This window comes from Callorhinus ursinus, unplaced genomic scaffold (genome assembly GCF_003265705.2).
Source record: "Callorhinus ursinus isolate GAN/ISIS: 27379988/994484 unplaced genomic scaffold, GSC_fseal_2.0 scaffold3, whole genome shotgun sequence".
In the NCBI taxonomy this organism is placed as follows: domain Eukaryota; kingdom Metazoa; phylum Chordata; class Mammalia; order Carnivora; family Otariidae; genus Callorhinus; species Callorhinus ursinus.
This window is the reverse complement of record NW_027397065.1, coordinates 89,364,091-89,391,449: the sequence shown is the minus strand read 5'-3', so window position 1 is coordinate 89,391,449 and position 27,359 is coordinate 89,364,091. Positions and strand designations below refer to the sequence as shown.

General features: G+C 50.6%; 1 pseudogene; it reads right to left on the bottom strand.

Annotated features, from left to right (window-relative positions):
* Positions 1–4,063: 4,063 nt before the first annotated feature.
* On the bottom strand, positions 4,064–4,908 carry LOC141372419 (ferritin heavy chain pseudogene; annotated as a pseudogene).
* Between the last annotated feature and the right edge of the window lie 22,451 nt (positions 4,909–27,359).

Here is a 27,359-nt window from a genome sequence, read left to right as displayed (position 1 = left end):
ACCACCAACACAATGGTCTTCTAACCATAGCTACCTACTTATCGGCAGTCCAGCAGTTAGTTACCTGGGGGGGGGGGAGGTGGGAAGTTGAGAAAAAGAACTAGGGGCCCTGTACCTCGATAGCTAGGGAATGTGCAGTTTGATATTCTCTGACCACAGAGGATCTAATAATTGCTTTATTTGGGTCAGTTTCAACAGAATTAGGAATTGGCTCTTTCAAGTGGCCCTAGGTCCTACTTAATGGTCAGTCTAGGCACATGATACATGTCTCCTCTAGTTTTTGGCAAGATGGGAGGAGGTGGTGAAGTGGGCACTGATTGGACTGTGAGGAGTTTGGCGTCAGTTACTGTCATCACTGTGTTGATCATGTCACACAGCAGAAGGCAGGTCGGATGTGAGCTGTCGTCCAGGGAGCCCGGGTGAGCTAGGGGAGCGGTACCTTGCTGCACCTTTTTTCATGCGGAGGCAGTGGGTGGGGAACGAGGACCACTTCTCCAACTGAAAAGGCAGAGAGAACAGGCCCAATGTGGCACTGAGCTTGTACGTGCGGTTTTGTGTGTATGAATGTGGACGTGTGTGCGCGTGCGTGTGCATGAAAGTATATACAGTGAGTTCTGTTATAATGTGACATGGGTGTTCCTAAAAGCCACCGAGCTGTGTAGAATTGTAGTAAAGACAACAGGGCTCATGGGGCGATGGGGGCGGTGGTAGGACACTAAAAATCTTCATTATGAACACACTAAGAAAAAAGGCAGAAACCTGGCAACCCCAGCTGTACAGTTTCATGCATGTTCAATGGCCAGGAAGCACGTACATACTACAGACTCTACCTTGGCAAAGACCTGAATCGAGTTTGACCTGTGAGGGCACCCCAGCTCCACCTGCCTCCGCTGACCCTGCCAGCCCCCTGCCCCCATGCCAGCAGCCTAAGTGAGAGAAGAAGAGAGAGTGGGAGCAGTGGACGCAGGTGGAACCCGGCACGACAGGCTGAGGAGGGAAGGGAAGGGAGGGCCCTGTGCCACGGAGCAGGGGTGGCCTTGGATGCGAAGGGCACCAGGTTCGGGTGACAGCGAGGGCCGGAAGCAGGGTTATCTGAAGCTGGGCTGGAGCCGCCACACCAGACAAAATGGGGTGTGTGTGCTCGCTGTCCTGGGGAGGCATTTTGTGGATGCCAACATGGCAAGGTTCACCTGGGTCCACGTTTCTATGTTCATCTAATGTTCATCTCCGACACATGTACATGAGCGGACAGGGGACTCACGCCACATATGACCTGAGTCCACTCTTTGACTGAGATCCTAGCTCTGCTGCATACTGGCTTTGTGACCTTGGGCAGCTCACTCAATCTCTCTGGGCCTAGGCTGCTTCTGTGGATCAGACAGGGTCCCACCAGGAAACCGTGCGGAGTGTTTAAAGACAAAGGAGACATGAGGCAAGGATTGGGTTAATCAGGGAGGGGTTATCCGACTAGGGGGTGGTAATGATGAGGGAGCAGAAGGCAAGCTGAGGGCAAAGCACAAGCTAACACCCCACAACCCCTAGGTGGGGAATGTGTGACATTCCTCAGGCCCTCCTGGCTGCTGGAGAACAAAGGAAAGTGGAAAACAAATGGTTAATTAATCACAGTCCTGCAGGACAGGAGTCCCCATCAGTCTGCAACTGTCTCAATGACTTACAAGAAAAAAGCAATGTCCGGAAACCTATAGACTCCATTTCCTGGAGCCCTAATGTCACCCTCCCCTCCCAAGGAGAGACCACCTTATCTAATCAGTCACTCCTCCGGGCCCCAGGGCAGCTGTCCTGCCCAAAAGGGTCCTGTCCCCTGCGCTTTAACAAAACCACCTCTTTGCACCGAAGACATCTCAAGAGTTCTTTCTTGGCCGTCGGCTCCGAACCCCAACCTTCAAACCACATCAGTAAGGCAATCCGGAGAACAGCAACAGGAACCTGGGCCGCCCTAAGGGCATTTTGCAAGAACATGGCCAATGCCTTCAGCCCAATTTCCCTGGTGATGGGCAGGACAATCTGTGCTGACTCAGGCTTCTGTTCCTTGTTGTTCTGCCCTAAAGCTTCCTCGCTGGCTGCAACAGCACGTCCTCGCTGGCTGCAACAGCACGTCCTCGCTGGCTGCATCAGCACGTCCTCGCTGGCTGCAACAGCACGTCCTCGCTGGCTGCATCAGCACGTCCTCGCTGGCTGCATCAGCACGTCCTCGCTGGCTGCATCAGCACATCTAAACTGCTTGAGTTTAAATCAGGATCCTTTTGGCCCTTCAAATGCCAAGAAAATTAGTTTCTATTGCTATCTAGTGGTTTGGGCATTCGGGAGATAGAGTCACAGAAACATTAGCCGTGCTGGCACTTGAGAAACTCCCACTGCTGGGATTCTAAGGAAATCGAGACACTGTCCAGGCGGGAGAGAGGGGGTCAACGTGCTGCCCACAGTCGCAGCAAAGGCCTCTCTGAGAAACACACAGCAGAGTCCCCAAGAACCGATGATGGGTTCTGGAAAGCGGTTGGGCTGGAATTACCACTGATGCACCATGAGGTCCCTCCAAGTGCATCAAAAGTCAACCCCCCTGGTAATCAAGCAGAAAGAGATACAGGATTTCACCGGTTCCAACTCTCTTCCGCCACACATTGGCCTTTGCCAGCCCCGCCATGTTCCAACACAGAGCAGAGCTATTTTACCCGCATTGGTGCATTTGACCTTCAGGGAAAGCAGGTGACGTGGGCAGGACGCGGTGCCTCTCCCCTTTGGACAGACGAGAAGACGGAGGCCCGGGGTGTGGGGCCCTGCCCGTGGGCCTGGGCCCCCGGGGCACCTGGAGCTGAGCGCAGCCTCCTGACTCCATTCCAGAGGAAGGCTGCCCCACTCAAGCCTTTTCACAGAAAGCGGCTGGGAGGCAAAAGCACCCAGCCTTACTAAGTCCTTACCTTACACTCACAGAGTCCACACCCCGAGGCACGCATATACATGTGCACACAACCGCGATGATAACTATAAAAACAAAGTCTCCTTAAGGAGTGATTGTTACCAAACCTCTGAACTGTGTCACTGAGATGCGAGCAGGAATGAGCACGGATGCGGAATTCCCATCTCACTAAACAGAAAAACAAAGGCTATAGAAAAACTGTTTTTCCTGAAGACAGTTTCATTGGTTACCAATTAGGAAAATGGCCCCTTGGAGAATCTTTAAGGTAAAATCCCCATTTGCTTGGAGCAAAGCTGAGCCCTCATTACAAGCCACAATCCCTTGGGGACCCTCCCCTCCGGCAGCGCCAGCCTGCTGCGGCCAGGCCTCCCCTGCTGGTGCTCGCCTACACGCAGGCCCGCCTGCCAAATCGGGCAGCCCCCTCCACTTTTCCCCTCATTATGGAATTATCACATACTCACTGTAGGTGAATTTGGAAAGCACTGGGGAAAAAAAAAGAAAAGAAAAGAAAAGAACGAAATAGCCTCACTATCGCATCAGCTGGAAATAATCACTCTTAAACTTTTTGTATATTTCTTCCCAGCGTTTTGAAAAGTATTTTGTGATTACAAACTTGTGGATGTTAAGAGTCCTACTCCATTCAAAAAGTGAACTCCCTTATTGGTATTGGATGCCCAGAATCTCCCCGGGGGGAGCCTGAAGGGGCTCCCTGGCCCAGAAGCTGTCGGAGGAGGGCTTGGGAATTGTGATTATGCATCAGCTGGGGGGCTGCTGGCTTCAGACTAGCCCCCTCTGTCTCCCCTAGCTATTGGGGTTCTGTGTATGCTTATATCTGGAGAAAGGATTTTAGTGCTTAATTCTTTTTTTTTTTTTAAGATTTTATTTACTTATTTCACACAGAGAGAGAGATACCGCGAGAGAGGGAACACAAGCAGGGGGAGTGGGAGAGGGAGAAGCAGGCTTCCTGCCGAGCAGGGAGCCCGATGCGGGCCTCGATCCCAGGACCCTGGGACAGTGACCTGAGCCGAAGGCAGACACTTAATAACTGAGCCACCCAGGCGCCCCTTTGGTGCTTAATTCTTTTTTTTGGGGGGGTACCAAATTACTTTATTTGAAGAATGGTACAAATGAAAGAAGTTAAGTAGATGTTTTGGTACAACTTATAGAAAAGGTAAAGGTAACCCCAACATGCATGCACTGCCTTGGCGACCAGGGAAGTCACCCTTGTGGCTATGGGAAGACAGCCTAAGGCTTAGCTTTCACTATCACTGTTTCCCAAGGTGTGCTTGTCAAAGAGATACTCTGCCATGCCAGATTCGAGAGCCCCCACCTTGCGCAGGTTGGTTACGTGGTCACCCAATTCTTTGATGGATTTCACCTGCTCATTCAGGTAATGAGTCTCAATGAAGTCACACAAATGGGGGTCACTTTTATCAGTGGCCAGTTTGTGCAGTTCCAGTAGTGACTGATGCACGCTCTTTTCCAAATGTAATGCACACTCCATTGCATTCAGCCCGTTCTCCCAATCATCGCGGTCTGGTTTCTTGATATCCTGAAGGAAGATTCGGCCACCTCGTTGGTTCTGCAGCTTCATCAGTTTCTCAGCATGTTCCCTCTCCTCATGAGATTGGTGAAGAAAATATTTGGCAAAGTTCTTCAAAGCCACATCATCGCGGTCAAAGTAGTCAGACATGGACAGGTAGACGTAGGAGGCGTAGAGCTCCAGGTTGATCTGGTGGTTGATGGCGGCCTCCGAGTCCTGGTGGTAGTTCAGGCGCACCTGCGAGGGGGACGCGGTCGTCATGGCGGCGGCTGAGAAAAGGCGGCGGCGAGCGGCGGCGGGGTCCTTGGAGCGGTCCGAGGGCGCGACGAAGCGATGGCGGAGGGCTGGCCCTGCACGGCCGGCCCGGGTGGGGGACGAGCGCCGGGTTCCGTCGGAGCACTGTTGAAGCAGGAAACCGCGGCGACTCTCGGCGGAGACTGTCAGTGCTTAATTCTTTTAAAAGCCCATTACAGTAGAGTTGTTTAAAATGCTATCTGCTTTAGTGAAGGGGAGACTCACACTTTGTCCTGATAGCTGCATGGTGTACCTATGATCATCGAGCACAGCCCATTTCCACTCGGGACACGCCTGCCACAGGCCTGTGAACTGGGTCTCGAGGTCACACATTTGACAGCAGGAGACAGAGACTCTAGCTTCCTGGAAATTTAGTTTTGTGGAGAGAATTTGTTTTTGAATTTTTTGGATGCACTCAGACATGCTGATCAAGCATGTGGATGAGTATGCAGGGTGAAGTGTACAAATGCCACTCAAATGGGACTTCTTGCTAAAAAGAGTGGATTTTTTTTTTTTTTTTTTTTTAGAGAGAGGAAGAGAGAGAGAATGATTGGGAGAGGCAGAGAGAGAGAGAGACTCCACACTCAGCATGGACCCTGACGTGGAGCCTGACATGGGGCTCCATCTCACAACTCGGAGCTCATGACCTGAGCTGAAATCAACAGCCCAAGACTTAACGGACAGGGCCACCCAGGCACTTCATTAAAGAGTAGATCTTAAGGGCTGTTATCACAAGGAAAACTTGCCATTAGGTGTGGTGATGGATATTAACTAGATGCATTGTGGTGAGCATTTCACAATATACACAAATATCAAATCATTAGGTTGTACACCTGAAACGAATATAACCTCACACATGAGTTATCTCTCAGTACAATAGATGTGGCCCCTATACTTTGTAGCTGACCTGAACTTCTCCAAGTGCCCATCGTATTGCTGACGGCAGAGGTAGACTAGTTCACCGTAGCTCAGACTGTTCTTGCTGCAGCTTTCCACAGAGGTGCATTTAGCTCTAGTAGGGACCAGACTCTGCCCCACTTCCTCTTCTTATAAAGATGCCACCGGGAGCCCAGGACTCTGCTGCCCCCACGTCCTCCCTCCCTCCCATGCTTCCCGCTGCCTCGCTCTGTCCCTAGCCAGCCTGAGGTGTCCAGGGCTGGACGGCCTCAGCGCCTGACAATGTTCTATCCAGCCAATCGAACGGGCGGGGACATATGGCATCGCCTCCGGGCTTCCTGATGTTCCCCCGGCCCTTGCATCTGATGGTGTTGAGCCTTGTAGGCTATGTACGGATTTGCCATCTGCACATCTTTCTGGCAAAACATCTCAAATCATTTGCCCACTTTTATTGGATTGTTTTTTATTTTGAGTTTTGATTATTTTGTATAGAAGCCCTTTATCAGACACAGGTTTGGCAAGTGTTTTCTATCTGTGGTCTATTTTTTTTTTCCTTCATTTTCTTAACAGCATCTTTCACAGAACAGAAACTTACCATTTGATGAGTTAATTAATTTTTCATTTTTGTGAATTGTGCTTTTGGTGTCATATCTGAGAAGTCTTTGCCTAATCCAAGATAACCAATATTCTCTCTTAAGCTTTCTTCCAGAAGAATTATAGAACTAGGTATCCTCTTTAGGTCCGTGATCCACTCTGAGATTCTTCTTGTATAAGATGCGAGGCTCATTTTTGGTGGAAGGACATTGACGGCTCCAGCATCCCTTGTTGGAGTAGCTTTTATTGTTCATATTACATATCGCAGCTACACAGCCATGCTGGAGGAGTTTATGTAAGCTTCCTCCTAATCTTCAAACCAGTGAGTGAGGGGGTGGGGTGCCTCCATCCGTGACAGACAGGGAAACCAAGGCAGAGAGTGTGTGAGTGGTTCCTCGGGATCACCCAGCAGTAAGAGGTAGAGCTGGGGTCCGCGCAGTGCCTCACTGACCCCCGATCCATTTCACATTCCGCTTTGGGTGGAGTGAGGAGGTGTTCAGGCCAAGGCACTCTCTTTGGCCTCTGGGCAGCAGACTGTTCTGGGCACCCCAAGGCTTCGGCAGTGCTAGGGAATGCCCCAGGAGCCTCATTGCATTGCCAACTCTGTCGGGCTAAACATGACTCCAAGCTTCAGCCTATACATAACCTGTACACCCTACAGCCATCAAGACTGGCATTGACTCGCTTTTCCTCCCCCTGGGGGTGGGAAGGGAGGGGGGAAGGGGGACATGGTAGGCAAGGGGGGGGAGACAGGAGGGGGAAGTGAGAGGTGGTAGGCGAGGGAGGGAGGATGGAAGGGGGGAGGCAAGGGAGGGAGAGGGGAAGGGGGAGGGGAGGCAGGGGAGGGAGGGGAGGTTGGGTCAGGAGCCAGGGCTCCCCCTAGAAGCCAAACAACACCTCAGATGAAGAAAAAGTATTGCTTCAGACCAAAAGAGAGAGGGCCTCCTCTGGTGCCAAGGCCTTACTCTCAGAAGAAAGGAAACGCGATCCCACCCGGGATAAACATCTTAATGAAAAAGCCCAGGGACTTGTATTTTGTTGCATTTTTGGGCTTCCTTTATCCTATTCTAAACATTGGTTTTGGACAGTGTGCTAAAGCCCCACTCCTATTTGATCTTACCCTTTGTAAAATCATGAGCATCCCAATGGTCTTGTACTTCTTTTAAGTTTTCGGTAAATAAACACAGTCTGGCACTGTTGTCCCCTGCAGAGTGACACATCCGTGCCCCAAATATGTCTCATCAATCATAGGATGGTGAAACCCCACTGATGTTTGAAAAGTCTCATAATTGTACATGTTCCTGATATTCCTTTATTTAAGAAAATCATGGACTCGGCTATTTAAAAATGACTTTTCATCTTAAATCACTCAAGAGAAATACCTGCCCATGAAGCCCAGAAATATGTGATCCCTTGCATTTTAGATCTTTGATTCACTGAAAAGAACCCTAGCCTAACATTAACCACTGATATTTCTCTCTGGAGAATTAAAGTGTGCATTTGACATTGGATTTAGCCATTAGACTGATTTGTTCCTTGTTCTTGAGAAAACACAGTGCTTCATCTGATTGTTACAGTTTGATGATAAAGTTGGTGTAATTTCGCCCATCAGTCATTTGCCGTACTATCGATATCCGTGGTGACCACAACCACGACCAACGACCTTCTCAGAGGCTCTGGTCATGGATAAGAATTGGTTCCTCATGACCAATCCACAGCACTTGCCCCAGCTGCTCTTCCTGACCCACCACAAGCCCCAGTGATGGTGAGAGGGTCCTCGGCACCCCGGGTGCAGTGAGAAACTACCTGCGCTTCCAGGCAGACATGCACCTGCTCTCCAGATTGCGCTCCAGCTCCAAGAGTCAGATGAGGAAGCTCTGTGTAGACACCCTACTTGGACACCTGTGCCTCAGTCGTTCCGTCGGCTCTAACAAATTATTACAGACGGGACGGCGCACACAGCCGGCAACTCCCCACAGCTCTGGGGGCTGGCGGTCCGAGAGCAGGATGCCAGCAGGGGCTTGCTTCCTGGTTCACAGGGGGCCGTCCTCCCACTGTGTCCTCCCGTGGCACCGAGAGAGCGAGTAGCCCTTTCCTACCAACAGGCCACCAATCCCGTCCTGGGAGCCCCACCCTCATGCCCTCACCTAACCCTTCTCACCTCCCAAAGGCCCCTCTCTCAGATACCATCACACCGGGAAAAGGGCTTCAATGTATAGATTGAGGGGGGACAAAAACATGCGGCCCTTGGTACCCTCACATCTATGTCAGTCCTCAAAGCTCCACCCACAAGCACATTCGTGGCTTCAGACCATCTCCAAGCTCCCCACCATTCTTGTAATTCTGTAGGTTCCCCTAACTCTTGGAACTGAATGAATTCTGACCTGAGGGAAGGAATGAAGGGGTGAGCTATGTCTCAGGATCCATAATTCTCCACATTATTCCCCACAACAAAAGGAAAACCCAACTTACTGCATTTTGAGAATAAATGATTGAATGGTGGGTGAATGAAAGGGTGGATAGATGGTTGTAGCCACAGAAATTGACATGGCTGGCAAATCGACATTATTTGGTTTAATAGGGCCAAAATATTTGGAAGTTAAGGTCACAGAGGTTTCAATTACTCAAATATCAGAAATTTGAGGACCAAGTTATATTTTATTTTCTGTGAAAATCATTTCACCAAATTCCACAGTCAATCCTGTAGGGATAAATTAAAGTTCAATTTTGCTAAATTCTGGAGAACATGCCATTCTTTTCTCAAGGATCATAAACTATCTGTAAAGCCCCTGAATTAGATGCTCATTTTTTAAAATGAAAACCCATTTTTTCAACAATGAAGTAATCACAGTTATGAATATACTTGTATATGTTTGTGTGTGTGTGTGTTTCTATAGTCTTCTTAGAAATAACCTATGATCATAACATTTAATATCTGTTCTTTACAGAATACAAAACCCAATCAGCCATCTTTTATGTCAAGTCCACAGACTTGAAAGGTTTACCTTCTGAAAGATGATTTTTGTTACCATAAGTCTGTCAACTCCTGGGAATGCTCACCAAGGAACACTTTGGTCTTTTCTCAGAAGGTAAAGAGGATGGCATATTTCAGAAACTGGAGTGAATTCTACTCATCGAAATGCTTTAAAATGTAAATAGTCTATGATCATGAAACAGACTCACTTTTGGACTTGGGATATCCTCACACCTAAAAGCAAAATAAACCCGCTGCAAATATGCAAAAACAAAGTACAATGTCACCAAGGAGGGGCTAAGAGAGTTCTTATCTTGCTGCAGGTCATGAACGATACAGACATGTGGACACAACCTTATCTGCAGTTAGGGCAGCCCTGAGCAACTCTGTGCAACCCTGTGCAGTCCTCTGCAACCCTGTGCATCCCCTGCAGCCCCGTGCATCTTTGGGCCGCCCCGTGAAGCCCCGTGCAGCCCTGTGCAGCCCTGTGCATCCTTGGGCCGCCCCGTGCAGCCCTGTGCAGCCTGAGTAGCTGAAGGATCTTGCCAGACACCGTGTGGGTGTAAAGACAAAGAGAGCTCAGAGAATCAAGCTGCCCTGTCAACACAGAACATTTTGATAATCCCGACTAACGCAACAATTCCTTTCAAGTCACATCATGTTGAAATGTCCACAGTCTCTGACATTCCAAGGAAAAATTTTTAAAAAGGACATGTATGAATTTTTTAATGTTTCGGGCTGCCTTTTAAAAAACGTTGATTTGGCTCATCAGTCAGTTATAGCAGCTGAATCACTGTGTGTGATTAGACAGCCTGGGTGCTGTCCTTCTACTAAGGACTAGCAGGTTCACGGCCATACTTAAGTGGGGAATTAAGATAATTTGTGGGGGGAAACTTTGGCACACTACTTAAGTCTATGGCCAAGGGGCGAGGGGACAGGGAGCTCAATGGGGTCTCTTTCCAGAAGGACATTAATCCCATTCATTAGGGTCCACCTTCATGATCTAATCACCTCTCTGCCAGCACAGTGGGATTAAGATTTCAACATATGAATTTGAGAAGACATAAACATTCAGTCCACAGCACCAAGGAATGTTCCTTCCATGAGCCTGGTTCTCGATAGGGAAAAACAAAGTTGAGTTGTGAGTTGTAACTACTAGGATGTCAAGGCTGTGAGCCTGCTCGGGAGGGCTGTTAGTTAGCGCTGATCCTTTCATTTCACCTCTGTTCCCCGCCTCCTCCCCAGTCTGGGTGCAGGATCCAGTACCCCGGTGTTCTGGACTTGCCAAGACCACATAAATTCCCAGCATGTGTCTCGCGCATTTTCACACACCGTGTGCTTCTCCCGGAACTGATTTCCATCCTGTGGTCTAAGTGATGGAAACCAGTGAAGACAGCAGAGAGGCTGGGAAGAGCAGGAACCTCACAGGGTCAAGTCAAGGAGAGCGAGAGGAAGGGAGAGCAGAGGAAGGGGTAGGAAGGCCCAGCCCAGGGGTGCCTGGTGCCTCCTCCCCAGGGAGCCTCCCCTGGGGAGGGAGAGGGAATGGGGTTTCCCACGGTAGCAGCCACACCCCCAGATCCAGAGTGAACAGCAGGAGGTGTGCCAGAGCGGGGCTATGGGCAGCCTGAGGACCACCATAGAGGAGAGAGATGGCTGCAGGTGGGGGACTGAGGGCCGGGGCGTGGCTTGGGAATGTGTCAAGGGCACCTGCTCAAGGCAACAGAAACAATGGAGCTGCTGGCTATGTTAGGCTGACTCATAGAACCGCACAGAGAATTCTACATCTCTAGTTCCCACATAGTCTTGCCTCCTGAACCCCACTTTCACGAGCCTGCCTTGCTGACAGCAGGCCTCTGCAGGGGCTGCATCCCACTCCCGAGACAGCGGAGACGAGTAGGGTCGGTGGGCTTGCAGACGGCTCCTTCCCCTCTGGATTGTCTGGACTTTTAAGGTCAGGCTGAGACCCGCCATCACATTTGATGGAAAATGACCCACAGAATAAAGAATTGCCTGACTGCTGCTCCCCGACACCCCTAAAATCTTCATAAGACGTCTCTACACAACATCACGTCCTGATTTAGACGTCTAAAACGCAAGGTCTTTAAATGATGAGTTCTTTAAAGGTGATTTAGGGTCCCAAGTCCCTCCACCCTAAGTAAAGAGGTAAGTGAGCAGATTCAGAGAGTTAAACACAATAACAGAAAAGAATGGAGTGCTTTTTCTAAAATACACGGAGGAACTGTGAGGTGTCTCCTAGAATGTGAGGGGCTCAGGGAACTTTGAACATACGAGGCTCAGAGCCTGAGAAATTGAGACAACTCGAGGCTCAGGTGGTCCCTACCCTGTTGACGGCTGGTCTCTGCCTCTAAAAGCTCATTCTGTGTGTGCAGGAGACAAAAGCATCACCAGGGGGACCAGACGCGGTCGGCAGGTAGAGCTGGCTGCGCACAGAAGGTGCGGTCCCACAAATCTTAATCTCCCATCATCTGCCCAGAGACACAGATGTCTGTCGGGGACGGTCGCCTGGAACTCAGGGACGGAGGCAGGGCTGGGGGTCCGAAGGCTGACCTGCAGTCAGGTCCATGCGAGATGTCTTCTGCTAAGGCGGGGCAGGGCGCATCTTCAGTCCCTCTCTCCCCCACACCCAGCACACGCGGATTCGGATCCCAGACTCCTGGTGAGTCAAGGCCCTCTGTCACGGGGGCTTCACGTACCGTCTAAGAAATTGAACGTAGAGTGTGAGACTTATCGGAGGTACCCTCAGCCGGTGTGAAGCCCTGAGGCTGGGGGTTCTGTGTCCAAAACTTCATTTAAAAAAATAAGTAACCACATCCCAACTGAATGGGGAACTGGCTTCTTTCTAGTGTCTTGTGGGTTGGTTCTGCTTGAAAACCATTGCTCTTCTGTGATAGTCTCAGATGGTGGTTATTTGTAGCAGCAGTAAAAGAAAAAAAGTCTTAAAATTTCCTTCAAGTAAAAAAAAAGATAAAAACGAGCGCTCTATCAGAGCTCCCTTTATCTATGCACGTTAGTTAGGTTTTACTTGAAAAGAATGTATATTTTACACTCAATTTGTTCATCCAAGCCACGTGATTTATTTAAAGAAGTTCACGAATAGAACTGAGTGAAGGGATTGAAGTCTAGCCACCCTGCATCCAGACACAGACTCAGGTGTTGCGGTTCTGCTTTACTTTTCCTCATTATAAGTTCCTTCTGAGGCGTCAACACAATCGTCAATTAATGTTCCCAGAATGATGAAAAAGTCTCATTTGCAAAAATGGGTTTGTGGATTTATTAGGTGCTTCGCTTTTGGAGAAAGCTATGTCTTTGCGATTCTTTTTGCCTTGTGCAAATATTTCCCATTCTTGGCAGAAGGTTGAGTTAGGTTTTTGCCCGTTGCAAACAAATTTGCTCGATCTGACATATGACATTTGAAGAGAGCTTTACTGAAGACGGTCACATTTCTGTGTCCATCTTTTCTGTGTTCTCATTACATTGTGCCCGGAGGGGTCCTGATGGCAAAGGTGATGGGGGTGAGTGACAAGAGCCCTCTATGCCAGAGCTGACTGGGGGATTTTAATTGTGGTTCTGCGTAACTTCTGTTTGACCTCAGGAACAAGCCTTCCATTTTCTTCTGAGGAAAAAGAAGGGGTTTGGGATTGCTGTTGCCTGGGGTCCCTTTCAGCCCGAAGTGACCTATGGTGTCTTGTCCATGGGCACCTGCAGGCTGTAAGCGCCCCTCAGACAGTCACCCAGACGGTCAATTCTTCATTCATGTCCACAAGCCTCTGGGTTTTTTGTTTTGTTTTTTAAAGATTTTTATTGATTGATTGATTGATTTATGAGAGAGAGAGAGAAGGAGAACCAGCATAAGCAGGTGGGCGGAGGTGGGGGAGCATGGCAGGCAGAGGGAGAAGCAGACTCCCGCTGAATAAGACTCGACCCCAAGACCCCAAGATCATGACCTGAGCTGAAGGCAGATGCTTCACTGACTGAGCCACCCAGGTGCCCCCACAAACCTCTGGTTTTGGATCCAGAGTTGGAGGTGAGTCTGGGGGGCTGTGACTCCCCAGAAGCACATCCATGCTGCCGGGCCTCCTCGGTGACCATGTAGGCTCTGCCCACCCCACTGGGTGATTTAGAGACCCAAGTCCCTCCACCCTGAAACCAGTCTGGTCCTGGGACCCCCCTCCCCTGGGGCTGGGCCCACTGGTCACCTCCCCAGTCCAGTGGCACAGCTGCTGAGTGTCCTCAGAGTCGGGCAGCCCCAGGCTGGAGAGGCCCACCTGCAAGACACACCTCGGCCTCTCAGCGGATGGACCGTGGGCAGGTGCAGGCTTTCTGCGACCCGATGTGGGCACTTCACTGAGGCTGCTTCAGCTTGACGGCAAATAAAAACTAATCCAGGCTCAGTAAGGGGAGACTTTATTCAAAAAGATTATGACAGTGTGGGGAACATTCTGACGCTTGGCTCTGCACACGTCTCGGGAATTAAGGAGAGGGGGTCTTTTCTACGGAGGTGCCACGGGGCTCAGAGGAACCCGGTGTGGGGGTGTGAGAGTGAGAGGTGGCCTGAATGGATAGGGGTCAGAGGATGTCGCAGCCCCCAGGACAGACAAGGGGAGGCTTCTCGTGGGCAGCAGTGGCATTCGGCCTTAGAGCTGGGGGAAGGCCCCCGGACATAGGGCCATGAAGAGAGATCTAGGCTGCTAGAGGGCCCCATCCTCTTCACCTTGAACACCCGGCACCCACATGCAGGCCTGATCACCTGGGGCACAATTTTGCTGCAAAAGTAGCACATACTTAAGAAGCTGTGGTGAAGGGTTCTGTACCTGAGCTCCGAGAAGAGGCTTCCTGCAGCCCAGGCAGCCGCACGAGGTCTGTGGGGAGGGGCTGGTGACAAGACTTAGGTCGGCGTCCCCCACAGGTCACCAGATTAGGGTTTCTGGGGGAGACACCAGGCACTGGCATTCTTTCCTGAAACACCAGTGTTGAAGAAGCGTTCCATAGATCCTGGGGATGGTGGGTCCAAGGGGCTGGAGTAAAGGGGAGAAAGTTCCACACAGAGGAAAGGATTTGAAGAAAAGATGGGGGTGGAAATTAGTTTCCGGGAACCAGAGAATATCCTGGGGACCAGAGTCAGCTTACAGGGCAGGGCTGGAGGCTGCCAGGGAGAAGGGCAGAGCCTTCCGGAAGGTTCCAACACTGTCCACAGAGCCAGGGGCTGCTTCTTCCAGCCGCGGCCAAGCCTGCGGGCGCCCCCTAGAGCTCCAGCCTTACTGTGTGCTATTTACTAAACTCTCTTCCTGGGAACGTTCATGTAGTCAATCCCCATTTTACTTCTTTCCAGGTATGCAATTCAGTGGCATTCAGTTCATTGACCTTTTATTCTAGTGTAGCAGTTTGTTCCCGTATAATAATTTGCTGTTTTATTTTTAACTCAACTCTGAAATCTGAATGTCAGAACACGGTTTGACTTTGTGAAAGTAGTAGCTCATTCCAGGGACGTGCGCTTCGAACATTCTCTACGTGGGGTTTGTGAGTGAGGGAACACATTTTCACATCATCTAGGTGTGTTTATTTCATATAATAGTATCGATAACATCTTATTAATAGCCACACGGCCTGATGAAGAACTGAGGGGAAGCCAGGAGCACTGCTGGCACCCGGCAAGCCTGGCTTCAGAACGCAGAACCTGCCCCCACTGCCCTTCCCCACGAGCATAAATAAATGTTTTCTGTCTTCCCTGACAACATCTGTCAAACTAAGGTGTCAGTTCTCTACAAAAACAGAACAGAACAAAGTACAGAAGAGACAGGCAAACGTGGTGCCACCGCCATCCGCCCAGGGCCCCGTTCCCGCCTGGGCAGCCTGCTCCGCAGTCACAGCACACCGGGGCCTGTGAACTGTCCCCCTTCTGTGCTCCTGCCCTTGCCCTCCCCGCCGCCCTGGCTCCCCTCCCACTCAGAACCGGCCACTAAGACTGTGTGGGTGTTTGATGGTTACAAGGATAGTGGACACGTGCTCACACATGTATGCACACACACTCATATGTGCACTCATGCACAACACACATGTTTCCTATATGTACACGATGGCACGTGCCACATATACATGTGTGTGCAGCCACACACACGTGCACACACATACCACATCGCAGGCACACACTCTTACCCATGCACGCACACATGTTCACACGCACGTGCGTGTGAACATGCAACACACACATATGTGCACACACACAGTACATCTGCACACATGCACAAGTCTCACCGTGCGCACACATGCACAAGTCTCACCGTGCACACACATGCACACACACACATGCACAAGTCTCACCGTGCGCACACATGCACACACATGCACACATGCACACACACACATGCACACACATGCACAAGTCTCACCGTGCGCACACATGCACAATTGGCTTCCAGTCCCACCTTTTTCAGAACTGGGCTAGGTCCAAGATTCCTCTTTTCCAGGCCCACAATCCATTTCCCTCCTGTTTCTTTTTTTACGAATATATATTTTTCCATCAGTAGACTTGTTAGTTTTGAGGGATGGAGTGCAACCAGAGGTTAACTCTCGTTGGAGTAAAATCTCACGTCTTCTTGTGCACCTCTGGAGGTGCTATCCTTTCTGCATGGGAGCCGCTTCCTGAGCACGCATCACACCTGCTCTGTTCCTTGGAACCACCCTGGGCTGGCCGTTCTCCCAGTTCTCCCGCTGCAGACCTGTTCTTGTGTGGCCCCTGCCCGGAGGCCATGGAAAGAAGCACCATGTAAATTTAGGATGGAAGAGACCCAGTGGCGACAATTGAGGGGTGAATAAACACGGGTTTTATAAGGAGTGCGTGACTCCGGTGTTACCCCCAGCCAGCTGGAGCGGAGAGCTGCCTACATTCACAGCTCTCTAATTTCTGAACTTGATTCTGGCCCTTGCTCCTTAGACCGTGCAAGGCCTCCCCCTGACGTCTGCCGCCAGGCTCTGTAGGTGCGCATGTGTCTGATGGCAGGTACGGCCTGTCCTGAGCCACCGCGTGTGGGTGTATCCGCCTGCCCCCCCCCACTCTATTGTGGCCTCCTCATTCCCTATTGGCTATGACTTTGGGAAGGGGGTGGGGCGTCCACAGGCGGGTCAATGGCTCTGAAAATGCCTATGGAGCTATTTCTGGTTTATAGCTTAAGTTTTACCTCATTTCATACTTAAATGTTGCTTTTCCCATGGAGGCAGGAGAATGACACCTTATCTCTAGTGCACAGATTCATTCAGGTGCATTTATTGGGCACCTACTGTGTGCCCTGAATGAAGGCACTGGGGTACAAAACAGGATGGTGAGATGGCATGCATGGGAGCCCGGGGCATGGGAGCCCAGGCAGGGGGACATGTGGGTAGGGCAGCCACAAGGAAGAACCTGAAGCATCTCCCATTTTATTAAGTATAAACCAGGGCCCCTCACTTCCCTCAATTTGTCCTACAAGTAGTCTTGGCCCAAAGTGAAATGAAATACACAATTAACACAAACCAGAGTGGGTAGAAGGAAACCCCATTCCAAGGCCATAAACAGAGAATCCAGGAAGTGCAGGACATGTTTGTGTCCCAAATCCCGCCCCACCCAGCTGAGTCCTTGCTGCCACCAGTCAGAAACGACCCAGCCCCTCCCTGAGCAATGATGGGGTCTCGTCATATGTGGGGCGTTGGGGGGCAAAATCGGGGAGGGACCATTTGGGGATGTTAGAGAAGCTTACATTTTTCTTATAGCCAAGTTATGGGTTTTTTTGCATTTGTTTCTCAGCTTTGAAGGTGAGCTTATTTAGAGGGTCATGGAATGCACGGACGGGGGGTGGGACCCTTGCCGGGGCCGTCACAGGCAGATGGAGACACTCAGGCTCATTGTCCGCCAGCCTGGGGCTCAGGGTGGAAGAAGAAAGAGGGGATTGGACCCAGGAAGACCCCAGCAGAACTCTCCTGGGGGTGTGTGGCCAGATGAGTGGGGGCTGCAGGGGAGAAGGAGCATGGATCTGGGGGTGATGGAGTGAAGCCCTGCTCTTGGGGCGCCTTCCTCATGGGGAGCAGGGAGAAGCCTACAACAAGGCAGTTCCTGCCTAGGCCTCCCTCCCTAAGTTCCTGCCACTTGTGCTGACAGGGCCCTGCTTCTTGGGCCACTTTGTAAAGAACTTTGTATTCCCGTCACAGCCTGCGCGGGTGTATTGTTCCCAAGGAACGGTCAGAAGTGGAGCTCTGGTCACGGGAGATGAGGGGACACACTGGGGAGAGGATGCGGGAGCTCCTTTGCCCCGTGCCCGCCCTCTCAGTTGAGTGAGGAAGTCTCCGCCTCCCTAGATGGGCCACAGTGGACTCCGTCATGGGTCACTGTGGCACCCGTGATCCCACGGGCACCCAAAAGACAAAAGAGAGAGGGACTCTGACCCCAAACTCCCCCGTGGCTCTGTAGCTTCCCAAAAGGCACCCTTTAAGAAGGGAAGCATGTCCCCGTGTGTGTGAGCACAAGACTGTGGACCCACCTCCCCACACCAGAGCCCCATATGTGCAGAGCTCCCACCAAGTGGCGTCTGCAGGTGGGGACCCCGCTTCAGGCCAGCCCCAGCCACTCTCCTGGATGCCCATAGGCACCTGAATTGTGTGTGGACTCCCCCATTCCGGGCTGGGGCGTGGCCTCAGCTCTCCACCAGACAGCCCCCTGTCCTAGCACGGTCCCCGCCAGACCCTGGGGGGCAAGGGTGTCAGGGGCTGTCACACTTTTGCCAGTCTCTGCACGTGCCCGTCAAAATGAAATCCCACATGCCCCATGACTGCCGGTCTGTTGAGACATCAATAAAAGAACAAGTTTTTTGCTTGTCATGTTGCAGCAAGGTTGAAAATGCCTTTGCACTAGGTAAGTCCAGTGTGTTGTAATTTTGGGTCAACAAAATAAGAAAAAAAGAGGTGGAAAATAGAAGCGATCTGGCCAAATCACCTGAATTCACAGTAAGCCCAATAATTTGACTTGATGGACCCAGGGTCACAGGGAGCAATAGGGGCTAGATGAAAGCCTGTCTCCTTGAGCAATTGACATTTCCACGAAAGTAAACACTAAGAAAGAGAAGTAGCCCAGTGATTCCCAAACTGTAGTGGCCGTGGAAGTCCCCCAAGGGCTTGTTAAAACCCACCCCAGAGCTTGGATCCCGCAGGTTGTGTGGGGCCATATCATACGCTCTTCTTAATTTCCCCCGGTGATGCAGATGCTGTTGACCTAGGGACCCCCCTCTGCAAACCCCTGATGCTGTCCCTCAGCTCAGCCACGTGGCAATTCCTCAGCCTCCTAGACTCTAGATGTTGTGCTGACAAAGGAAGTAATGTGTGCAGGAGTGGCTGATGAGTCATATGGGGCTCAAGGATGCTTGCATATAGGTTGGCCCTATGACTGTTTCTAAACCAGAGGATCCCTGAAGTTTTGGGGTCGAAGAAACTGGATCCTTTTATTCTTCCTCTGACATCCGGGGTTTCAGATTTTAGCTATGGTTTACTTCCAGTTGATGTCAGCTAATATTGGATAGAATTACATCCTCTAAATTACTCTTAAACGTGATGTTTAAAATATCTTTTGTTTCCAACATCCCAGAATATTTAACCCTTTTCCAGATCAATAACATCGCCTGCATTCTGATTTATTTACAGTTTTTCTGAGGCTGCAGGAAAGCCAAGCCTTATTGTCAGCACACAGCTGGGTGTTGTCCACCCTCTGCTACCTGCAGGTTAATTGAAGCGAACATCCTAGAAAGGAGAAAGTCTCCAGACACATGGCAGAAAAGTGAGGGGCCTGCTGCACCATTACCAAGTTCAAACAGCAAAAATCCCAAACGAGGGTGCGGCAGCGTGGCAGTGACCCCCAGGCAGGGCTGGGTTCCCTTCTCTGGGAAGAGATCGCTCTGATTCCGCTGTTGTCCTTAATATTTTATTACGAAATGACTGCAAAACTGGAGAAGAAATTTAAAACTAGAACAAATAACACCTGTATATCCTGTACTCAGAATCAACTACCGTTTCCTTTTAATGCATCAGCTTCTTCGTTCTGTGTGTGTGTTTGTGTGTGTGTAATATTTTCTGAGCCATTTAACAACAACTGTCAAACATCATGTCTCCTTACCCCCAGACAATGGCTCTGCTTTCCCCCGGCCACGGTGCAGTTCTCCGCTACAGCGGATGTCACATGGAGATGGCCTCCGATCTGGCCCACAACCCACATTCCATCTGTGGCCATGGGCCCAGTGATGTCCTTTGCGGCCTCCCCCTCCAGCCCCGGAGCCGCAGTGTTGACCACTCCCTGCCCTTGGCGGTCAGGCGCGTCCATCTCCTTTCCCCTAAAGCAGTTCGGCATCGGGATCGTCTTGTTTTCATGGAGCGTGTTCTCAGCGAGTGGTTGCTCACATGGGACCGGTGTCTGCATTGGGTCGCGCCCAGAGCACAGGCTGTGGTCCCATTTCTCCGCTCTGCACAGACTAGCATTTCCCTGGCATCTAATAAGGGATCTGTGCAGAGGCGCTCTAAGATGTGTCCATATCCTGCTCCTCATGGAGACCCAGCCCTGCCCCTGAGTAGCCTGAGCGTTCACTGAGGACCTTGCCTAAAGCTCTCTGTATGGCGATGGCTGCCCAGCGAAGTTCTTCTACCCAGCACCCTTACAACAGTTGTCACCCTGACTTGGCATTCGGCTGCAAGCCGGAGCCTACCTACTTCTTACTGACACAGACTCATGGATACTTAGCAGGAACTCATTGTCGTCCTCGAATATATTGGAATGCAAACAGTCCCGGGCTGGCTTTTGGGGGCTCCTTCTAGCCGCTCCTGTGTCCTTTTCACAAGCCCTGTCTCTCTCTTTTTTTAGTATTCCTTACTTTTCTGACACAATAAGATGTTCCTTGTTCATCTTCTACTCTCTCCACCCAATATCCAGCATCGGCCGTTTTTGTGACTCAAATAAGTTGCTTGATATCTAACCAGTTTACTTCAGTGCTACAGAGAGTTTTCTTGAAAAAGGAATTAGACTCTACAATGGAAAGCTACTAGTCCAATAGGACCCCTTTGGTGGCAAAAAATAGAAAACCTGACGTGAATGAGCACAAGGAAAACATCGATTAATTGGTTGGCAGAATCCAAGGAAGGGGTGAACATCTAGCCCCTGGAAGTGGGCAGCACTTCTGAACCCAGGGGGTACTGAGCCCTGGACATAAGTGTTCTCAGGCTTCTGTCCATGGGCTGCCATGAGCCCCGACCCCTTCCTCTAAACAGCAGAAACCACGGTGCCCAGGGTGCCCTTGGCCTATGTTGTTCGGCTTCCATCCCCGAGGTAATTCCTGTTCAAAACCCTGGGGAAGAGATTCAGCATTTCCTGACAAGGACCAGGATAAATCAAGGGGCCCTGGAGATGGGCTCATAGAAGAGCAGGACAGCTTCTGAGCTGGACGAGCAGAGGCTGAGGAGGAGGAGGAGGCCAGGGAGCATCGGGCAGACATGAGAATGGTTGGCTGGATTTCTGCTCACTGTTCTCCGCTGCGGCAGATGACTTATTTTCTTTCTCCTAAGTGATGCTGGAATGTAAAGTTTCCAACAACTACAAAATCATATTACATCCCTGATGGTTCCTGGGGCATAGCAGCCACGTATCAGAGTAGAAGCCACCATCACCTCCCTGTGTTGCATTCACCTGTCTGCACTGTGGCACTTAGGTTTTAAAAATTTATTTAATCTGGAGAGAGGGGTGGAGAGGGAGAGAGAAAGACACTCAAGCAGATTCTGCGCTGAGCGCAGAGCCCGATGAGGGGCTCAACCTCACGACCCCAAGATCATGACCTGAGCCAAAACCAAGAGTAGGGTGCTCAACCGACTGTGCCACCCAGGCGTCCCTGCACTGTGGTGTCTAAACAAATGGTGGAAAGGTCACTGGGAGGGAGGGAATTTGGTGACTCGAGCAACTGCCCTGACCTCATGGATTGTAGACTCGTTTGAAAGTCACTTCCTCCTCTGCGGGGATCGTGTGGTCTGCCTTTGACCAGAGTCATTGTTTTGATGACTGTGGCCTTGCCTTCACATAGACCTCCACCAACCACGACTGTTGGTGACCACAGATGGACAGAAAGCCCAGTCATGGACTAGCCCCTTTCCCTCCCTATTACTTAATTCCCAACTCCCTTCGGGCATGCCTTTGACACTCTTTTGGTTTGGACCCAATCTCTGGGTCCTGTTTCACGTGTCAAATTCCAAATGAGGAGTGTCCAGGGCCATTACTAGGAGTGGCCATTGGGAGGCCAGCATGCCAGGCCTCCTCTACACTGAAGTGGCAACCACTGCTCTTGTCATCTCAAGAAAAGCCCACCCCAGGTCCTCAGACCACATCATCACCAGCCGTGGTGGCCCTAATAGCAACCACTCCACTAGCAGCTGGCAGGGTCTCCATGCGTCCAGAGCTCCCACCCGGGTCATGGAAGCTGCAGGAAGACATTTGGAAGTGGAGCTGGGTTCCAGGGCTAGGTGACTCGTGTTTGGACTTTATTATGAATGTGTCATGTTTCCAGGAGTATGAGCTTGTCTGAGACTAAACTATCGGCCCCACCATGAGGGATGGGATTAGCGGTTCCGGGGCCCTGCCAGAAACACAGCTGTATAGACAAGCCACGGTGACCTAATCTCCCAAACTATGAGCTGGCCCCGTCCAGCTGTCATGGGGAGTGTGAGAGGGATCTGGAGCAAGTGTTTGTGGATACGGGGTGGGAGGGAGAAATATACTTTATGATCCCAGGGAAGGGCTATGTGAGCAGATGGTGAGCATCCCTGTGCCCAGGGAGAAGAGAACAGCAGCAGAGAAGATAGCGAGGCTGTAAGCAAGATAAGAGAAGGCAGTGCCTTTGGGAGGAACACAAAGCAGCCGAGAAGGGGGTGGACGGCTTGTGTCCAAAGGAAGTGAGTTATATTTCATTTCCAGAAAAGTAGCTAATAAAAAGAAATCCCTGGTAAAATGAGTGAATTTTATTATTTTTTTTAAAGGTTTTATTTATTTATTTGTCAGAGAGAGAGAGAGACACACACACAAGCAGGGGGAGCAGCAGACAGAGGGAGAAGCAGACTGCCCGCTGGGCAGGGAGCCCGATGTGGGACTCGATCCCAGGACCCCGGGATCATGACCTGAGCCGAAGGCAGACGCTTAACCGACTGAGCCACCCAGGCGTCCCTAAAATCAGTGAGTTTTAAAATACTTGGTTATTGGGGCGCCTGGCTGGCTAAGTCAGAAGGGCATGTGACTCTTGATCTCGGGGTCATGAGTTCGAGCCCCAAGTTGGAGGTAGAGATGGCTGAAATTTAAAGGTATATATTAAAAATCAAATAAAATACATGATTATTTTTAAGAAAGGGGAACTGAGATGTTGAGTCCTCATCTTGACAAGGTTTTTCTTTCCTGGGGACAAGTGTGGACAAGCTCACATCTCTTGCCCACCCCTTGAGACTTAATGAGTAGGTGGTCTGGTGGGTATTTCTACCACTCACTCAGTTGACATCTGCTAAGCACCTACTATGCGTGCTATAACCTCTGTATGGGATGCAGGGGACACTGCATGGGGAAGGCATCGAAACCCAACGTGAAAGAAGAAGAGATGTGACCAGATGACAGGGTGGCAGGGCTCATGCTGCGTATGGCATGCGGTGAGAGTGGGGTGTGCCCACGGACGATCGGGAAACCCAGGAGATGAGCAGCCACATCACCCGGGGAGATCAGGGAGTGTGTGGAATGATGCTGGCCCTCCGGATCCCTGCAACAGGCTCACAGGGCCGTTAGCATGGGGGCTTGAGGACGTGGCCGGATCCGTTATTTCCTAGACGGAGGGTTAGGGACTTGGGTCCAAGGCAAAGTAGATACAAACACAAAAGCTGTCTCCTGGCCCGGGATGCCCATCTAAACTTCCTGCCCCTGTTGATTCTTCTCCTCCCTCTGCCATCAGCCCCCACATAGCTGCTCAGATAAGAGGGACCTGCCCCGCACCAACCCAAGCCCCTGCACAGTGCCAGGGTACAAAGCCCCTTCTCAATTATTCCAGTTGTCGTTCCGTCCGTCACTGTGGGAGTGTTGGTGGTCTAGTGTTCTCTCCTTCCCGCCCTTCCTCAGCCCCTCCTGCAAGGCTCCTCTCCCCAAGACGCATTTCTAGAACCGACAGCCCCTGAAGGCAGAGAAGTCTCATCAATACTTCGTTTGCTTTTACTGATCTTTTCTATTTATTTTTGGACAGTCATAAAATCATTAAGGTATTATTGAAAGCATGGTTGGCCAGCCCTTTTGAGTCAGAAATTCAGAACACTGTCCCAAGAAAAAGAAACCACTGAAACTTCTAGACAACAAGTTTCAAAGATTCACATTTTCATATATTTCTTTATTTCAGAAAGAAATACTTGAACTAGAGAGATAGCACCTGTGATCCACAGGTTGACTGTGGATCACTCTAATAATACACGTGACCGATTCGATGAGAAGGGGACATTTTGGAAAGAAATGGAGTGAATTATGATAATTCCTGAATGACTCCAATTAACTGGTTTAAAACGTCCAAAATTTAGTCCAAATGCTAGAAAAAGACTCCCGTAAAATTGGGAGTCTTTTATGCAAATAAATAAGTTCAATAAATAGTTTGCGGGCTTCCCCCTTTATCTTTGTGACCAACACGGAGTCAGCCGTGTTGTTCGGGGCGGGGGGACACAGAAGAGCCCTGGTGACCTTGGCTGGATGTGTGGGCTCACCTCCCCCCACCCCTGTCCTTCCTTCCCGGGGCGGCGGGGTGGGGGTGGGGGTTGCTGGCATAGATTTGACTCAAAAGCAGCTTGTTTCAAGGAGAAGGTGCCAAACTGAGCTGTTGAGCTTTCTGCGGACTTGAAGTAAGAGGGTCACTGATCAAACCTGTTAGCAATGAAGAGTATTTTCAAAACCAAGGGATTTGGAAGTAGTAGTGCTCTAAATGGACAGTGGATGCAGGTGCCTGAGGCTCTGATCTGAGCGCCCAGGGAAAGGGCAGGGAGCGGGATGTGGGGCTTTGAACCACAGCAGAGCGCTCCATAGTCATCCTGTCCTTAAACTCATTAGCAAGGGAGGCTGACATCCTGTGAGCTACCCTCCAGTGAAGTCACAAATACACCTGAGGGCAGGAGTCCCACGGACCCGGAAGGTACACGATTAAATTGCTTAGAAAACAGGAAGTACTTCCGTCTTCGTGAAAGTTATTTGAACACCTGCACATCCTCTCCAGCCACATTTTTGTCTCCTTGCCGATTTGGTGCTGACGCATCAATCTACTTCCATGAAGATGTACTGGACCGAGCTTCTGCTCTGCACTTGAATTCCCAGGCAGTAGTGCAGGGCTCAGGGGCACCCCTGATGCTGGCTATCGGACCAGAGGTCAGGGTTCACTCCACCTCAAAACACGCACTGTCTCCCAGCCTCTGGACTGGCCAATCTTGAAATGGAATAAAACCCAATCTTCTCTCCTGTCAGCTTTCGGCTTCTTGGTGAAGGTTGATAAATGGTTTTCCTGGTTAAATTTGCAAAAACCAGAACAATACGAGGGTTTTTAATGAACCCAAGTGGGGAGAACCCAGAGGGCTGGGCGAAAGCTCGATAACGAGTCCGCTGATCGCAGAGCCACCAATGCAATGACTTGGGTCACAGCCAGCACGTTCCCGGAGCAAGCCAGAACAGCCCGGAAAGAGACTTGCAAGCCTCATCGAGTTTACCTGGCTATGTCTGGGCTGCTTTCCCCATTTGTGCTGCAAGATAACCTGCCTTCTAGGTCAACTCTGAGGAACAAAAAGGCAGACTTCAGGAACCAAAAAGATAAAACTGCTTGTTCAGAGTGAGATTAAATCTGCACCTGGATTCCATCCAACTGGCGTGATTAATTCAAAGAACCCACTGGAATCGGAGACTGAAGTATCTCAGGCTGCTCTCTTTCCATCACTCGCTCCTACATACCACAGTTCAGGGGCTTAAGAAGAAGCCAAATTCAATAGGGACAGACATTTAAGAAAAAAAAGAAAACCTCATTTTATTTAAAACTTCGTTTTATTAAACTCAAGGAATTTGTCTCTAGGTTTAGAGAGTTGATCCCGTAACTCAAAGGTTTTGTGCTGGCCTCCTCGGAGGGCTTGGGAAAGCCTCGTGTGCCCACAGAGGACACAGCTGATAAAACAGAGACAGCGCTTAGCCCCACATCAATGGGCACTTTCCGTGGGCTCAGATGGGATGGAAATGCCCCATTTGCACTGAGCCCTCCAGTTGCAGGAAAACAGAAGCATGAGCCTCTCCGCAGGCTAGGAACGGTGTCCTGGTTCTTCGTCGGCCACGTCTATGACTCTTTCCTAAATTGAGAAGCTGGTCCGGCTGCCACATGTGTGCAGATCTCACTTCATCACCGTGTCCCTTCCTTCCGTGTCCACTCTGCAGAAGGGCGACACGAAAGGATGTCACAGATGAGCCAAGTTGATTGGCAGCTCAGCAGTGCACCCCTGCCCCTGGAGGCGAAAGCCGAGGGCAGAACGGGAGACGCCCCTCCCCTGCGGGCGCAGAAAGTGTGTGCTCCCGGAGGCTGCTTTGTCTGCAGCTTTGCGTTTGCAATCACCAGGAGACACGCGTTGCCCACAGCAAACACCGAGCCCTGCCCTGTGTGTGCACAACAGCAAAGCACAGACGTTGTCTCTCGTAGGACATGTTTCACAATGGAGCCAATTATTGACATTCTTTGGTCTTCCTTAATCACATAAACCAACCTTGATGAGCACATATGTCTTTTTATCAACCCAGAAAGTGCTGAGTGATGCCTGGTTGAGAGGGGTGGGTGAGACCACACGCCTCTGTCTCATGCGGAGAAGAAACGGCTTTCTTCCTGAAATGTCTCCGTAGGATGACTGGAGGTCATTTTCTTAGAAAGCCTAGTGTGAGGCAAGGCAAACGGGTTTTGCCTGACATGCACACACGCGCCCCTTGCAAGTATCTGTGCCTTTAATTATTATAATTAATTAGGAGAGTAGATTTCACTCAGAAGTGCTTAGCTGAGACATTTGTTTGCGATGAGCACTTCCCCTCTTTGGAACTCGAAATTTCATCGTAAATGTGGCGATTAACATCTCTCTCTCTCCAGCTCAGAAAGTGTTGACACAGATGTTTGGCTAATCATTCAGAGCAAATAGCTATTCCCATAAAGGCTAAGATTAGTCGGAATTGGCATGCATTTCTTTCTTCTGTGAGCCTCGTTTGATTATAGATGATGTTTTGTTAGAGTGTATCCATGCAACCTCATAAATGATGTAAAACCCAAGAAAAACAGAGACTCTGTGCCAAGACCAAATTAAATACACATCAGAAAAATGCGGGCTTGATTCGGGTTCAGGTACCATGAAGCTCGCCTTGGTCGATTGTTGCTAAAGCCTTCAGAAAACTATAAAAAGCAACCTTGACATTAATATCAATTTGAAGTTGGTGTGGCTGCCAACATTTATTCAACACCACGCTCGGCTGGCTGTATCCTCTCGCACACAACATGTAGTGGCAGCAATCACAGCCTCCAAAAGCTGTGACAAACGGCCCGTGTGGAGCAGGCAAGGAAAAGCGTTCTTATCTGGGTCGGTACCCGGGGACAGCCACCATCCTCCCCGCGGGCGGTAGCACAGACAGGGCTGGGAGTTGCATGCAGAGCTTGTGCTCTCGGTGAGCACCTCCGAGGCTCCTGCCTGTGCTGTGTGCCTCTCTCCTCCCGTCAACCAACCCCAAGACACACCGCATCCCGACGGCCACCCCTTCCCTCCTTGGCTGGTCCTCCTCACACGGATCCCTGGAGACCCTTGTTGAATTACCACAGGTGCCCTCTGGCACTTCTCGGGGAATCTCAAGTCCTCGGTCTTATTGCCCTGCTCCCCACAGTGCTGGTGGACGGGGTTCAGGAGGACCGGAGCAAGGCCAGCCCCCAGCTGAGGACTGGTGCAGAGCCCGGAGGGCTGGTGTCCACTGACCACGCTCCAAGGTGTGGGCTCCCCTGGCAGAAGCCTGCTGCCGGGAAGCACCCTGCCAGCGCTGGGGAGGAAGGAAGACC